The 16,385-nt window shown below is 43.6% G+C and overlaps 1 pseudogene; it reads left to right on the forward strand.

Moving 5' to 3' along the window:
* The first annotated feature begins 14,379 nt into the window (after positions 1-14,379).
* LOC145399178 (5S ribosomal RNA) lies at positions 14,380-14,498 on the forward strand (annotated as a pseudogene).
* Positions 14,499-16,385: the final 1,887 nt, after the last annotated feature.

Below are 16,385 nucleotides of genomic sequence, written 5' to 3' on the forward strand. Positions count from 1 at the left end.
TACACCGTTCTTACCTGCTTACCTTCCCATCTACCTTTCTCTACTTTGTATCCTGTTCTTACCTATCAGTATGTGCTGGAGAGGGACGCCTTCCCGTGGTGGCACTGATGTAACTGGGAGGATCCACTGCCCAGGTGTACAAACGTCTCTCATCTCCCTCCCTATCCCTCGAAAAGAGAATGGTGGAATACCGGAGACAGACACACACAGCCTGTAGTCCACCTGGTTCACGTTACGGATGAACTTGGGGCTACATATGTTACTACTACTACTACTACTACTACTTCTACTACTACTACTACTACTACTACTACTCAGCAATCTAAGTGGGGCCCTAACTATGAACCAACTTCCTTCTGGTTTATTCAAGGGGACGATTGAGACTCAGAAGAAGTTAACTGTCTGCCTTAATAATCCTCGTGTAGTTAACAGGCACTTAAATACACCTTCCCTCATCTTCCCAGTCCATGGAATTTCGATTTTTTTTTTTCATTTTTATACCTCACTCTCTCAGTCCAATGACCCATCTTGTGACCTACGTAGCTACCTGTATCAAAACAGCTTTCACTTCTGTTACTACTTTTTATCTACCTACCTACCTACCTACCTATCTACCTACCTACCCACTACCTACCTACCTACCTACCTACCTGCTCATCATTAAGCCTCTTCCAACCTACTTACCTTTCTCTAATCATCTTTACCTTTTGTACCTTGCCCTGAATATAACCTACCTCCTGACCTACCTACCTACCTACCTACCTACCTACTTACATACTGCCTGTCTGCTTATTGACTTACCTACTTGCCCTTTACCTGCATTCCTTTATATGCCTTCTACCTGTATCCACAAGTACTCGTCTTCCTACTACCTGCTCAGTCTACCTACCTTTACCTTCGTCCCCTTTGAACCTAAGTTTTACCTACCAAGTAACCTACCTACTAGTCTACTTACCTACATACCTACCTACCTACTTACCAAACCTCCCTCCCTGACATACCCAGTCCCTACCTACTTAGTGACCTACCAACAGTACCAGAAAACCATGCATTTTTTTCCTACTTCCCTTCTTTCCTACTGACCTTAATATCTACTGACCTACCTACCTACAGACCTGCCATTTTGTACCCTTGTCCTACCTACACAATAATCTACTTACCACCCAGCTTACCGAACCATCAACCAACCACTCTCAGAATTAACCTCCTTCCGTCCGTCCGTCCCTACCTACCTACCTGCCTACCTACCTACCTACCTACCTTCCTACCTACCTACCTTCAAACTTCCCCCCTCCCCTGTGTTCTCAGTTATTATCTACAGACCTACTGACTTCTTCACCCGTTATATGCATTTTCTATCTACTTACCGACTTACCAACCTACCTACCTACCTACCTACACCTGCCTTCTACCATCTTTCCCTCCAAGCCTCCTACTTTTATACCCACTACCTACCTATTCAATAACCTGCCTACCTACCTACTAACCGACTTACCTACCGACCTCCCAACCAAGCATTCTCACTTCTTATCTACTTACATATATTCCCCATCTTCAGTACCGACTTCCTACCTACCTAATAATCTACCTTCGAACAACCGACCGGCTTCTCTACTTCCCTACCTACCTACCTACCTACTTACCTACTTATCTTCAAACTTCCGTCATTTTTGGACTCAGTACCTGTCTACCAATAATCTACTTACCTACCCACCTACCTCCGAACCTTCCTTTGTTTTCCACCCGCCTCAAACATATCTACCTGCCTGTTTTGCTATCCTTGTCTTTAACTCAGAGAAGGCATACCTCAATTATTACTTACCTTAAAACAGCATCTGAAGGACTATAGGTATGTTTGCTGTCTGCTTTCCTTTTTACTCCTCCTTTGTGCCTGTTGTACCTACGTACCAATTTACCTACTTACCAGTCTACCTACGTACCTCTAAACCTCCTCCCCCTCTTTTGTAACCATTTCCTACCTACCACATTACCTACCTACTTACCACCCAACCAACCACCCTACCAACCACCCTCTCACCCACCCACCCAACCAAGCTACCAACCACTCATCCAGTCTACCTCTGTACCTACTCACCTACCTATACCTACTTACCTGCCTACCTACCTCTAAGCCTCTTTCCCTTTTGTACCCCGTGCCACCTCGCCAATAAGCCAGTCAACCCCCAGGCCAAGCCACCTATTACCGGGAAATGGGAAGCAAACAACCATATAGCGACCTGAATTACCTGGACTGGGGCACCAATATGAGGAACAACAGGTAAATATGAGTTGGGGAAGGGAGTGGGGGAGTGCGGAAGAGGGAGTATGGAGAGGGAGAGAGGCAATGAAGGAAAAGGGAGAGGGAGGGAGAGGGGGAAATGGGGGTAGGGGAGAAGGAGGAAAAGAGGTGGGTGAGGGGAGAGGAAACATGAATGGGAAGTGCAAGAATAAGGAGCTAAGAATGAGAGGGAGTGGTGAGACTGAAGCGAGTGGGAGATGAAGGAAGATGTGGGGATAAGAGGAGGAGGAGGAGGGAGTGGTGTGGAGAGGGTAGGGGGAGAGAGAAAGGAGAAGAGAGAAGAGAGTGGTGTGGTGAGTGGTGCTTCAGGATGGGGGAAGAAGAGAGGGGCAGTCTGGATTGGAGAGGGGGAGGTTAGTTGGGGAGGAGGAGGAGGAGAAAGAGGATGAGGAGAAAGAAGGAAAAAAGAAGAAGAGGAAAAGGAAGAGGGGGAGGAGGAGGAGAAGGGAGAAGAAGTGGGGGAGAGTTGGGACTGAAAGAACTCAAGATGTGTAGGTGAGTGAAGAATGTGGAAAGAGAGAGAGAGAGAGAGAGAGAGAGAGAGAGAGAGAGAGAGAGAGAGAGAAACGGGGGGGGGGTAAGATGGGGAAAGAGAGAGGGGAGTTGGGGAGAGTGGGAAGAGAGACTGAGGTATAGGTAAGGGGAGGAGTTAAGCCGAAGGGAGAAGGCATATGGAGTCAGCTGGAGGAGAATAAAGTAGGAGAGAGGGAGTGGGGAGACGGGGTGGAGGGGGAGGGAACTTGGAGAGCTCGGTGTGGGAGAATGGGAAGGATAGACTAAGAAATGAGAGAGTGGGAGGAGAAGAGGAAAGGAGGGGAATGGGGGAGGGACAGGGAAGGGAGAGGAATGGAGGACTTGAAATTGGGGAGTGGATGGAGAGAGGAATGTAGATGATGTGGAAGTGGAGTGATTTAGTGAATGGGGGGAGGGGAGCAGGGTATGGGGAGTGAAGGAGTGGGGAAGTGAGAGGTATAAGAGTGTTGGAAGCAGGGAGTGGGAAGTGGAGGGGAGTGGGAGTAGGAAGTGGGAGAGCCTTAGTGAGTGGGGAGAAAGGGAGTGAATGAGAACAAGTGGGGAGTTTGTGAGATGGGAAGAAAGTGCGTAATGAGATGAGGGAAGTGAAGAATGGGAGAAAGGGAAACACACAGACAGACAGACAGACAGACACACACACACACACACACACACACACACACACACACACACACACTCAACAATTTACGCTCCTTTTCCTCCCCCTAGTCGGAGCTTATAATAGGTAGGACTGAGCATTTAGGTTATGGAGAGAGAGAGAGAGAGAGAGAGAGAGAGAGAAGGGGGAGGGAGGGAGGTAAGATGACAATTTATGAGGGATGTTTGTGCAGTGTTACTCATTCTCCCCACACACGCCAAGTGGAGGTGGCTCTCTTCCTACTCCTTCCTTCCTCCTTTCCTCCTTACTCCTTCCTTATTCTTTCCTTCCTTACACACTCCTTCCTTAATTCCTCCTTCCTTCCCTTTCTTTATCCTTCCTCACCCATTTTTTCCTCATCGATTACTTCCTTATTCCTTCCTTAGTCTTTCTCTCCTGTTTCTTTCCTTAGTCGCTCCTTCCTTACTCTCGTCTTCCTTCCTCACTAACATCTGTTTTTTTCCCTTCCTCCTTGACTCATTCCTTCCTTCCTCATCTCTTCCTTACTCACTCCTTTCTCACTGAGTCTTTCTTTAATCTTCCTTTTCTATCTTGTTTCATTCTTTTTAATTTGCTCATGTTTCTCTTCCTTCTTGCTTCCTTACTCCTTTGTTCACACCTTCCTTCTTCATTTCTTCCTTCTTTTCAGGCATTTTTTATTATTTTTTTCATCATTTTTCATTTCCCTCTCTGCCTCTCCCATTGTCCTTCTTGGCTACTTTTCCTTACCTTTTTCTCTTTTCTTCCTCCCTCCTTTTTTTCTCCTTTCTCCCTCACATCATCCGTACTCATTCCTTCCTTCCTAACTTATTTATTTCATCTTGGATCATTTTTTTCTTGTTCAACTCCTTGTCCCTACCTTTCTTCCTCATTTATCTCCTTATCCCTTCCTTCCTCATTCATCTCCTTTCTTCCCTCCTTCATTCCCTCCTTATTCTCCTTCTTGTCTTTCCCTCCTTCCTCAAACCTTTCTACTTGCCACTTCTTCCTTCCTGTTTCCGTGCTTCTTTAATTTTTCCTTCCTCACTCATGTCTCCTTTTCCTATATCTTTTGCTTCTATCCCTCTCCTTTCCATACCTCCCTTTCTTACCTCTCCCGTCCCCACCTTCTTTCTCCATCTTATTCTTCCCCATTTCTCTCGTTTTCATCTCTCCCCATCTCTACCCTCCTCAGCTTTCCCTTCATTACCCCTCCCTTTCTCATCTCTCCCTTCCTCGCCCTTCCCTTGCTCATCCCTCCCTTCCTCATCCGTGCCTTCCCCATTCCTCTATTCCTCACTCTCTTCCTTTCCCTTCCTTTTCTTTTCTCTCCTTTCTCCACACCTCCTTTCTCCATCTTTCCCTTTCTCACCCTTTCCTTTTCCACCTAGTTCTTAATCACGTCTTTGTACCATACCTATGTTCTCTCTCTTCCTTTCCCCATTCCTTCCTTCTCTACACCTTTCTTTCCTCACACCTTCCTTCTTTACCTGTCCCTTCCTCATTACTCCCTTTTCCATATCCAACCTTTCTTTTCTTACACCTCCCCATTTTTCCTCTATGCCTTCTCCCATCCCTACCTTTCCTCTTCATTTTTCACCCCCCACTATGATCTCCTCTCCTCCCATTTCTACCTCTCCCCCACATCTACCTTCCCTATTCCTCCTTCTCCACCTCTTCAATGTTCCCCTTCTCTCCCATTTCTACCCATCCCCCTCATCTACCTTCCCCATTCCTCCCTTCCTCTCCCCTCTCCCAGCCTCGCTCCTACTTACGTCTCCCCTTTTAAAGCCGCTGGTCTGATATCCTTAGGCCTACTCAGCCTTACTAATAAACACAAAATAAAGACAAAAATAGTAAGGATCGTGGTGTTGGGAGGCTCCGTAACGCCTTCTCTTTACCGACTTATTTTGCTTATTACACCTTGATATTCACGTGTAGGTCATCCACATTTTTTTTAATTGATATAATTTGCACCAGTAACATACAGTAGAATATAAGGATGTAATGTGGAAAATAAATCAATCAGGAAAATTTGTTAAGAAATCTAGGCCAGAGAGAATAAACCACTTACACACAGAACAAACATACATTTTATAAACATGCAGTAACTCCCAAAAAACACCACTCATTCAAAGTGCTCATGCGTTGTATTCCCGTCGGTTAAGGAAGCTCCCTAACACCTTTTCTTAAGCGATTTATTTTTCTTATTACACCTTACTCTCATTTTCTGTGTCATATAAATCCTTCCCATATCATCGTACTCTGCATTTATAAAGTACAAAAGGATATTCCCCAGCCATATCCAAAAATAAATCGCTAAGGAAGAGGTGCTAGGGAGTCTCCTTACCTGATGAAAACACGAACCCAGGACTTGTGTGTGTGTGTGTGTGTGTGTGTGTGTGTGTGTGTGTGTGTGTGTGTGTGTGTTATTCTTGCACCCACCAATTTTTTCTCTCCCTTAGCTGCATGGACAGGATCTATCTTCCTACCTCTCTTCCTACCTAGCTTCCTACCTCCCTTCCTACCTAGGTTTCTACCTCCCTTCTCACCTAGCTTCCTACCTCCCTTCTTACCTAGCTTCCTACCTTTCTTCCCACTCATCTTCTTACCTCCCTTCCTTCTTTCTTTCTTTCCTACAGCTTCCTACTTCCCTTCTTACCTAGCTTTCTACCTCTTCTCCAATCTACCTTCCCTCCTACTTGACTTCCTACTTCTTGTTTTACTCTTGTTACTTCTGGATGAAATTTTCCGAAACTTAAAAAAAAAAAAAGCTTATAGTGAAGGGGAAAGAAACAGGTCCATCTCCTTAAGGTGAATAAACTCCCTCTGAAGGTGACAATGAGATGAAAAACACGTCATCGAGGTGAGGGAATTAAGAGATCTAGTAGAGAAGGATTATTTGAAGACTGCATGTAATCCCTTCAGTTCCGAAAATCTCCTTTGCCAAATAAAATCGCTTAAAGATACCAAAAATTCAATTAAGCAGGATGTCATGGTAAGGAAGGGGGTATATTCCATTTAGAGAAGCCTGTAATTTTTTTCTACGGTGTCGTAATTTTTTTTCTATTTATTCCAGGTGAGATTCCGAACTGAAGGTGAGAGTTATACCTTCCAATGACCTCTTCATTGTTAGGTTTACTCCATAGATGAATTAGATTACCCGGAGATAGCTAAGAGGAAAGATAAAAAACACACACACATCAATAACCTCTTCAGTGCTAGCTTTACTCCATACCTGAGATAAATTACCTGGAGATAGCAAGAGGGAAAGATAAAAAAAAAAACATAATTGGACTGAAAGGGTTAACGCAAATCGCAGACGGCATCACGATCACTCAGGGAGGCAATGCGAACCCGGAACTTTGCAGGGGGAAGACTGACAGGGCCGATTCCCCCACACAGCTTGCGATAAAACAGATCCTGAGACGTAAGAAATAAGGCTCATTTTGCCCTGCGACGCATAAATACATCGCCTCGCGTTGGGAGGTGGTGAGGAAGGGGGGAGGAGAATGGCAGGGAGAAAGGTAGGATAGGGAGGGAGAAAATGAGAGTTAGGGTGAAAGGTTGGAGGAAAGGGTGGAGAAACAGGTTGGAGGAAAGGGGTGGAGGAGAAGTTCGGGGAAATGGGAGGGGGGAAAGGTCGGGGAAATGGGGGGAGAAAGGTCGGGGGAAAAGGTTGGGGAGAAAAGTTGGAGAGAAAGCTCAAGGGTGAAACATCAGGGAGAAATGGGTGGGGAAGGAGAAAGGTCGGGGGAATGGGGAAAGGGGGAGAAAAAGAGTGGGTGTAAGAGTAGAGAGATCGGGGAGAAACGCGTGGGGGAGGAGAAAGGTCAGGGGTAGAAAGATCGGGGAGAAAAGCGTGGGGGAGGAGAAAGGTCAGGGGTGGAAAGGTCAGGGGAGTGGGGAGAATAGGGGTGGCTGGACCTCTCTTTCTCGCATCCGTAATACGCAATAAACCCGTGTTGCGTCCCGGCCTCCGTCCATGTATACACACTGCCGTCCATCGTGCGTCTGAGTGCACCCTGATTGCTTTTCTCTCTGATTGCCATCCCTTCATACTGACTGCCCGGCGCTCAATTACTCCCCTTCATTCGACTAGAAAAAAATATATTGCCAGGAGCGGAATGAAGAGTGATCGGTTATCCTCGCTCGCAGATCCATCACTCCCCCGCCCGGTTCATTTTTTGGGCCAGTGGTTCAGGGATTGGCGATTTTCAGCGATAAAATTTTGAGTGGGTCGCTGACCGGATGAATAAGACTGGCCGGCTTTCACTACTACTGCTACTGCCTCTACTACTACTACAATTACTACTTCTAACGTTAAACAACAAAAACTACTATTACAACTATAGCTACTACTAAAACTACTGTTGTTGCTACTACTACTATTACTACTTCTGACGTTAGTACAACAAAAACTGCTGTTACCAGTCAAGTGCATTTTGTGGGCGCGTGACGAGAGAGCGAACTTTTGTGCATACGCATATTATCATAATTTCATCTAGGTGTAAACTTTCAACATTTCTGGTGAGGTAGCTCAACAATAACAGAAGAGTAAATGAGATAAATATTTACTTCCCCACGTTCTTTCTCTCTCACGCGCGCGCACACACACACACACACACACACACACACACACACACACACACACGCACACGCGCGCGCGCGCGTAAACATATGAAAATGAAGAACAACTTATACCTGGCATGTGTCACTTTTATAGTGTCTTAAATCGATTTCATAGTGGGACATGTCAACTGAAGCCCTCGGTACATTCCGTTGAAAAGCTGGGATGCCAAGGGGTTTCTTTGGTCCCATGAGTAAATATATGGCTAAAAACAAAATTTTATTGAATGTATTTACTACCTGCTGAAAGAATCTCATCTCTATCTCACGTAGTACAGAAGTTATTAGCCTCTGAAAACCATCGCTGTCGGGCCGCTCATTTCTCAGCTGAACGTAGAGCAAACATCTCTTCGCTACGCTTGCTCTCTTCTCTCGCTGCCCTCCTTCGCTCGTAACAACTATAGCTGCTGCTAATCTAAATCAATTGCTGTTGTTACTGTATCATCAGTACGAGCATTATTACTCGAGCCGCATGATGGAATATATGGATAATTTTACAAACTTACCTTAGTCATAGGGACACACAACCCTGAAACTTTCTGCCAACTGCTCCAAATCTTAACTCCCTTCTTTACAGACGTCACCTTCACGTTACGCATTCCAGTAAATCTCTGAACGATTTTTACCTTACCTGGGATTTACTTAGTGCCAACTCATCCTTTCACTTCATGGATCTGTAATTTATCTATTTCTGGCTTCTGTCAGAGGGGATTAGAGACAATTTTAGACACACTCTCCATTACCCAAAACAAAACCAGTTCAGATTCTCCTAGGCGGAGAAACACTGCCAAACATCAATATACTGTACAGCGGCGTTGGCTTCCATTATTGGCTCATTTATTCTGATCCCCCCAAACCTATGATCGTCAGCCAGGGTGCATGATGCATTGATACAGTCTGGGGTGCATGACATTTTCTAGGGGTACATGAAATTAATAGAGAGCATGGAGGGTGCGTGAACAGCTTGCCTAGGGGTGCACAGGTTGAAAGGAGAAATGTGGAGAAATACTTGTTGCAGTAAGTATAATATTGCATCAGATCAAAGTTAGTGGGAGGTGTGAAGAGAAATACTTTGTGTAATACATATAATATTGTAATAAATGAAAGTTAGTGCTATAAACAAAGACCCATATTATCGTTGGTTAAGGGAGCTCCGTAACATCTTTATCAAAGCGATTTATTTTGCTTATTACACTTTGCCTCCCTCTTCTGTTTTACTTAAATCATCCTAATATCACCATACTCTGCATAGATAAAGTACAAAACGATATTAACTAGCCGTCTCCAAAAGTAAATCGGTAAGGAAGAGGTGTTAGGGAGCTTCCTTTAACTGCCGAGAATAGGAGCCAAAGACTGTAAGAGCGTAGGTTTTATGAGTACGTTTTTCCGTTTTCTTAGTGGTTTATTCTTGGTTTATTCCCACCTTACTCTTCAGCTTGACGGATTAACGTATAGGGATTAATGAAGGATTTATCTAAGCTCTCAAGTAAAAAAAAAAAAAATCCCTTTTAAGCTTAATATAATCGTCTGGAGGTGGCAAGAATATTATGAAAAGAAATGGGCCGTCGAACTGAAGAGATTAATGAAGGCTGTATTAATCCCATTCACTCCGAAAAGAATAATCGCCGAAACTCAGTGGATTTGTCTGCCTCAGGAATTTAGTTTTAAAAATCCGCTATTGAATTGAAAGATAGAATTATTTTGAGATTAAGCACGACAATAATGAATCGGTCACTCAAATTAATCTTTTTGGAGTTTAATTTCATGCACTTGGCGCAGAAAATCCATCTAATTAAGGTACGATTCAAGGTAGAGACGCGGTGACTCAGTGTTAGCATGTTCGCCTCCTGGTCTGCGTGTACCTCGAGTTTACCTCCCAATTTTCATGCCGATTTTACACACACACACACACACACACACACACACACACACACACACACACACACACACACACACACACAGGCAATACGAAACTCACATGCTCTGTTCTAACCACACACACACACACACACACACACACACACACACACACACACACACACACACACACACACACACACAATACAAAACTCACACGCTCTCCTCTCACCACACCAACCTACACACACACCCACACCCACACCCACACAACACACATGAACTTTCCTGATACACATTTAGCTAGTCTGGGGTAGTATTTCTCTGGTTACAAATGTCCCTCCAAGAAAATCCACTCATGAATTGTACTTCGGCAGAAATCTGGTGTGCAAAAAAAATTCTTGCCCTATGTGACTTATAATATTTCTGTACCTTAGGAGCGCCCAATTTTTTTTTTCTTTAGTTATTGAATCATTTGTAACGCGCCACATCGTTTGAAATAGTCATGAAAATTGCCTTGTAGTGATGCCCGATTTTTTACCCCCCCCAACCCTCAAAGAAAAAATAATAAAGCCAACCATAGCCGAAAAATGCCAAAAACATTTTCTCTTGGTGAAAACAGAGCAGTACTTTTTTTTTTTTTTTTTTTTTTTTGTCGGCTGTCAAGTCAACCATGGCACGTCGTACCTTTTGAACCTGTCGTGAAAATTCCACAGGTCCGAGTTATTTCCCAGAGCCAAAAACATAGCCAAAAACAGAGAAAAAACAGTGCCAAAATTGACATCCATTGGTACCAGTCATTCTCCAAGACAGAGCCAAAAACAGAGCCAAAATTGACATCCGTAGCTTCCAATCATTCCCAAAACATAGCCAAAAACGGAGCCAAAAACAGCCAAAAGTAGCCAAAAAAGGGCCAGAATACCACCTTGTTCCCTCAGACACGTTTCAGACATATGCTAGGGACTCCTGTTTCTTGTATATATAGCCAACAGTTTGAGATGGAGTGAATAATGTAGCTAGTTAAGACGATTTTTAACTGCTCATTGTTGCAACAGACAGACGATTTTATTTAGCTTATTTGAGACATCTTGTGGTGGAAAGGATGGTGTGTTGTAACGGGGAATTGAGGTTATGGAACGTACAACAGTATTTTGGTATTGTAATGGTTCCAGGAATCCCCCAAAGTATGAAGGAGTGGATGTAAACAAAAGTCACTCACTTTTCAGATAGTGTTTCCTTCATATTTTGTATTATACTCGAAGTACGCCAATATTCGAGGTGCTGCGGCAAAAAATGTGCCAAAATGTTTAAAATTCCAGGCTTTATGATATTTCACGGGAAATTGCTGAAAGTCCTTAATCTGGCATCATAACAAGTAAATCTAGCGACCCTGTGAGCAGCCCTCCCCCCCTCCATAACCAGAAAACCCATTACTATATTAGCCAAAAACCTACATCATAGTTAGGTGAAGGTCAGAAATGTGAGAATTAAGAGGCAGTTCATTATAACAAAGTCGAGACATTGTTAGGTCGAGATCACAAGCTGCTGAGACAGCAGTTGCTATATGTAGCAATTGGGAGTTTTGAAAATTGAAGAGTGAAAAAAAAAAAAAAAGCAGAGAAAAGACGTAACAATAATCTAAAATTACTTCGGTATTTTTCTTAAATGTTTTCCGTGCAAAGTTAATTGATTAATTTCAAATTTTAGAAATTATTTGTTTACCAATTTGTTTTACTGTGGACGAGGACTTGTTGCCCCACCATTCCATCTTGTAAACAAACACCACCATCGCCGCCAAGCAGCGTGGAGAACTCTTACGGCACGATGGAGAAACACACAAGTGGTTGTCATCGCTACAAAGCTGCACTTTTCCAATTGCAAGGTAACGTACCGTTAAAATAACTTTCATTTCTGGCTTGAGAGCCTTGTTTCTTGCTATTGGTCTTGTAAGGGTCTCTCGCACCGTCACAAAAATTTTGCCTGCACGGTCCAAACGGTATCTCTTTACCAGCTCTACATCCCTTAACTCATTAAGCACATCATTGCTGTCACGAAAACGTCTTAGTTGACGGTGGCGAATTTGTAGTTGTGGTGTGGCATCCATGTTTAACCTTATGATCGTGTCATGAGCCGCGTCCTAAGCTCTATACCAACTCGGGAGGTGGTCTTCAGCTATGACTCAGGTTAGGTCGAACATAAGGAATTATGACTCGCTCCTGTCAATTTAGGACAAACTTTCACATTATAACGCTGTCTTAGTGTTTTATAAGTACTGGCCCCTGGTGGCCTAATGGTTACGATGCCCCAATCGGTTTGACGGTCTCGCATAGGTTTGATCCCCCCAAAGGTGACTGGAGGTGTTTCGACCACATAATGCCATCAGGGGAGGTAGGATGGTCATCTACCCTTAGATATATTGGACTACGGTATCCTTGCCTCAAATTTCTATGCTTCAAAGAGAGGAATATTGGGTTTGCTGTTACCATCTGCGTTTCATGTGATGTCTTGTGTCCTAAATCACTAGAGAAAATACTTTACCTGCAACTGGTATGTACAGTATAAGGACTGCATTGATAAAACTTTGTAATAACTCAGTGAGGTATGAGGGTAAGGCGTTCTTGCTTTCTCCAGACGATTTAATTAATCTTAGGGAGACTTCTTGTAGTAAGGGGATTAATGAAGGCTTTATCTAACCCTCCAGTGCGAAAAGTCGGTAAATTTTTACAAGTTGCCAATACACTCTCCAGGTTGTGCAGTACCATGTATTTTTCTGGTGGTTTTTGATATGATTTGAGTGATTGTGACCTTCATTTTTGTTGGAAATGCCTCATATCTCCTTTTTTCCAGTCATGAACTTTGACTGGATAAGGAGGTGAAATAAATCATTTTCGACAGAAAATCCATCCATCCATTCATCATCCAATCCTACATTGCCCCATGAGGAGCGTAGGAGCCCGGAGCTAAGCAGTTGGTCCTGGCATTGAAGATGAAAGTGAAAATGAAGGCAAAAATCACACAAATTGCATCAAAAACCACCAGAAAAATTTACTGTACAACCAGGTAACCAGACCAAACCTAACTTAACCTAATCTAACCTAACCTAACCTAACCAAACCTGCCAAACAGACCTAACCTAACCTAACCTAACCTGATGTAGCGGAATGCTTACCCTAGAGATATGGTGGTCCAGGATGAGGGTCGTCTGGGTCATCATCGTCTTCCGGGAGTAGGCTTAGATGGAACTGCGGCAACAGCACCTGGTCATTCACGTGGCTGGTCAGACTGCGGCAGGTATAGTGCGGCTGCAGCAATGAGGAAGTGGTGTAGCGTCTGCTTAGTATTCGTGTGAAGGAACAGATACCTTGAAAAGTACTGTTCAGAGTATCCAGTCTGCATTCCTGGACGCTTAGACCGTGCCTTCACATCATGCCACAGTCTTTCTATTGTCTGCGTATTGATGGTCGGGTTGTTAGGGTCCTCAAATGCCTCCCCGTGGTTGATGACGCGATGTGCGTACCCCTCGTCCTCCAGCCGTCGATAGGCGCCCAACCATCAGTATTGATGATGTTCCCTGGCCGAATGAATTTTTTGCCGCACTCCTATCCAGTACCCGATACCCTTGCACTAAAGGCACCAAGAAAAACTTCTTGCCTACCCTTTCAGTGTCTCCGAAAAGCCACACTTCCCGTATTTTTGTCCCACAATCATACTTTGCTTTCACAAAAAATGTCTCGTCAATCTCGATGACAATGCCAGGTCCCCCGATGGGTGCCTGGTTCTTTAGCCACGAAATGGTAACTTGGGAACAAAAGCTGTGTCAGTCCACACTCGTCTTCGTTGACCACTTCAAACACGTAAGGATAATGCTGTGGTTTCAGAACTTCTGAATCCAGTGATTAATGAACAATATGATTTGCCAAGCAGGGAGGTGTGTGTTGTCCAAAAAAAGTTCCTTTGTAGTCAGAAACACTAAAACCACATTGGATCCGTTTCTTGGTTTTTGCGTATTTTTTGTACCGATCACAGTACCACTGATGTTTGTCATTTCTAAATTTACAAGGTTCCTGAAAATCAGGGCAGTTAACTTCAGTAGGTAATACACCGTGTTTTCTCAAAACGTCAAAGGTTTCCTCAGGTTCCATGTGCAAACAATAACCCATAAATAATCAATATCACACCTGGTGCACATCATGTCTTACTTCGTCGGAAGCCATAGCGAAAAGGATTTGACTTTTTTCCACCCAGAAGGAATCAAAGACCGCACTTCAAATTGATTGGTAGAATACCATCACGTGACATAAAGTATGCCTATGAGAGGGTGAAACAGACCTAGCAGATGCATGCCCAGTCGACGGAAGGAGAAACACATGTACAAATGCATGCATTTTTTTACACGGATTGGCTGAGTCCAAGGTATGGTTTTATGGGAAATTTTAATTAAATTCATTATTTCTATACCACGTTGAGTACACCGCTTCCCGTCCGATCAGCGAAGTTAAGCAACGTTGGGTCTGGTTAGTACTTGAATGGGTGACCGCCTGGGAACACCAGATGCCGTTGGCATAACGTTCTCCCTACGTGTCAAGTGGGGTTGGTGGAGGATTAGTGCCCCTCCCTGTAAAACAATTAACTCCAAGCCTTTGGCCACCCCGTTTGGGATACATGGCGTCTGGCAATGAATGAATGAATCTCTGTAAATATCAATTTGCGAATGGGGTTATGGGGGTTCATTAGCTTTCTTAGGCAATATACTATGCGTTTATGGTGGTAATATCCCTGAACTGCATATTGGCAACTTGTTAAATAATACCGAAAAGTCTCTCCAAAGCTGAGTAAAACCGTCTGAAGATAGGTAGAATGTAAAAAAAAAAAAATGAGGTCAATTTGGTGACATATTTTTGCATTTAATTCCTGCCCCTACCATGCATTTTTTTCTTCTTTAATTGAGAGGTAATTTATCGAACCAGGGGGGTAGGGTATATAAGGCCATCGTTAGCTCCTTCACTGCTACATATAATTTCCAAGCTGAATAAATCGTCTGGGGATGGCAAGGGTAAAAAATAAAAAAGCGTCTTATTACTAAAAGGATTAATAATTTTGTAGTGTATTTGTCGGATTCTTTCATTAATTTTAAGGTGTTAATCACCTAGGCCAAAGAACGTAGTATATTTTTCATTCTTGTCGCTGTTAGACGATTTAGATCAAGCTTTCGGGAGCGTCCTCTTATTGAAGGGGTTAATGAAGGCTATGACCCTTATTCTCATCGGTTAAGGAAATTCCCTAACACCCATTCCTAAGCGATTTGTTTTGCTTATTACACCTTACACTACTCTGTTTTATAAATTCTTCTACTCTGCTTAAATAATGTGCAAAAAGCTACTAGTCAGCCATATCCAAAAATAAATCGCTAAGGTAAAGGTGATAGGGAGCCTCCTTAAGATGAACCTAATAATCTTTGAACGTAGTCAGGATAAATAAGGAAATAGTTAAGTGGTTAAGAGAAAGAGAAAATTGTGCTGAGAGAGACTTAAGGAGGAACTTAATTGCATGGAGAGAGAGAGAGAGAGAGAGAGAGAGAGAGAGAGAGAGAGAGAGAGAGAGAGAGAGAGAGGGAGGGAGAAATCCGTCCCTCTAATTGGTGTTTTTTTCGTCCTGGTAATCGATCTTAAACTCCTTCTTTTTTTTTACTTACAGTATTTTATTTATTTATATTTATTTATTTGTAAGCATAGGAAGGGGATGAAAAACAGTATTATGAGTTTCAGTAAAACTATAAATATTTTAAATTCTAAAATGTCCTTACTACTTACACAAGTTTTTATTTATTTATTTATTCATTTGTTTAGGGTGTATCGTAGTGAAGGGGTCGAAACATCCTCAGATTTGTTCTCATTCCCCTTTTCCTTCTGTACCTTTTCCCTTCTTCCCACTACAGCCTTTCCCTTCTTCCCTCTACAACCTTTCCCCTCTTCCCTCTATAACATTTCCCCTCTTCCCTCTACAACCTTTTCCCTCTTCCCTCTACAACCTTTTCCCTCTTCCCTCTACAACCTTTTCCCTCTTCCCTCTACAACCTTTTCCCTCTTCCCTCTACAACTTTCCCATCTTCCCTCTACAACCTTTCCCCTCCTCCCTCCACACCCTTTCCCCTCTTCCCTCCGCAGCCTTTCCCCTCTTCCCTCCACAATCTTTCCCTTCTTCCCTCCCAACCTTTCCCCTCTTCCCTCCACAATCTCTCCCTTCTTCCCTCCACAACCCTTCCCATCCTCCCTCCACAACCTTTCCCCTCTTCCATCTACAACCTTTCCCCTCTCCCTCTACAACCTTTCCCCTCTTCCCTCCACAACCTTTCCCCTCTTCCATCTACAACCTTTCCCCTCTCCCTCTACAACCTTTCCCCTCTTCCCTCCACAACCTTTCACCTCTACCTCTACAACTTTTCCCCTCTTC

Source organism: Coenobita brevimanus, chromosome 47 (genome assembly GCF_032717465.1).
Source record: "Coenobita brevimanus isolate Jiangsu-jjx chromosome 47, ASM3271746v2, whole genome shotgun sequence".
In the NCBI taxonomy this organism is placed as follows: Eukaryota; Metazoa; Arthropoda; class Malacostraca; order Decapoda; family Coenobitidae; genus Coenobita; species Coenobita brevimanus.